The sequence below is a fragment of the Gordionus sp. m RMFG-2023 genome, chromosome 1, assembly GCF_954871325.1.
Source record: "Gordionus sp. m RMFG-2023 chromosome 1, tfGorSpeb1-WG-v2, whole genome shotgun sequence".
Lineage (NCBI taxonomy): Eukaryota > Metazoa > Nematomorpha > Gordioida > Chordodea > Parachordodidae > Gordionus > Gordionus sp. m RMFG-2023.
This window is the reverse complement of record NC_088775.1, coordinates 89,719,190-89,720,604: the sequence shown is the minus strand read 5'-3', so window position 1 is coordinate 89,720,604 and position 1,415 is coordinate 89,719,190.

Sequence of the window (1,415 nt, the reverse complement as noted above, 5' to 3'; positions counted from 1 at the left end):
TATATATATAGGGGAAAAATTTTTTTTTACATTCAATATTTATTTATTTAAACGAGTAACGCGTTACTTTTTCCATAAGGTAAAGAGTAATGGTAATACATTCCTTTTTTTCACACATAACAACTAACGCGTTTCTTATTTGATTTAGCCTAGTTGTAATTGGTTCCTAAGAATTTCCATCATTTATAGGTTATTATTTATATATTTATCGTTTTTTCTTCTACCAAACGCTCAATTTCACTATGATATAGCCTTATCTTTAACAATTATCTTTTTAATACAAGGCTTACGAGTAATCGCAAAAAGAAACATTGCTTGTATCGGAATTCGGTTTGCTATTTCGGTTTTGGGTTATCACCTTTCACTATTATCTGCTCACTTTAAGGCTACATCTAAACCTCATTTACTTTTGAATAATAATGTAACAAGATACAATTGTTCACATTTTTTTGGAATTGCCAATTTTATACGAATAATATATCTATCCGAGACCTTTTTATCTTTTTCAATATTATATTAATGCCGAGAGGCTCCGCTTTTTTTAAAAAAATGTCAAACAAAAAAGGGAGAGATATATTTGGTGGGTTATTATTATTTTATATTACTTATTTATTTTTGATCCTAAGGTCTCATGCAAACACCTCTCACAGAATGCTTACCTCCTAAGGTCAACGAATTTTTAGCTAACACGATCCCCTTTCCATCTAGATACGGGGAACCGATCGAATACGCTAAATTGGTTCACCACATTATAGAAAACAAATATTTAAACGGTTGCGTAATCAAACTAGACGGTGGCTGGAGACCCGTTTTATAAGATATATTTGCATTCGTTTTCTTTTTAAGGATGATTATATTCGCGAATAGAAGTTAAAAAAAGAAAATGTCAAATATTTTCGCAAGTCTTTATAATTATACTGTCATTTACTTTGCTTTAATCGAATATACAAAATAAATCTGTATATATATCAAAAATATTTAGCTAACACAAAGTATTAATTTTGTAGGTATCCTTTTTCCTAATCTTAACTGTTAGAACCTATGCTTAGTATTTTTATACACTAGTAACATGCTTTTCTTTTAAAATACAAAATTATTGTCATCTTTGGGTACAATAGATAAATTTAGAGGGAAACACATTTTTAGAACAATGATTTTTGTAATATTCCTTTTTTTAAAAAATTCGTAATATTTATTATTTTACCGTAAGATTTTTTAATTTAAATGATGCTTTAAAAAAAAATCTTCCAAGATTTTATGTTCAAAAATTTTTTTTTACAAATTTTGATTTTAAAATTCTGCCAGATTTATTTTTTTAAATATTTGAGCCTGGCCTAAATTTAAATTAAATGGGCTCTGGAGTAGATTAGAAATTGGAATAAGTTATTCAAAAATAAAATGTATTTGTTTTGATT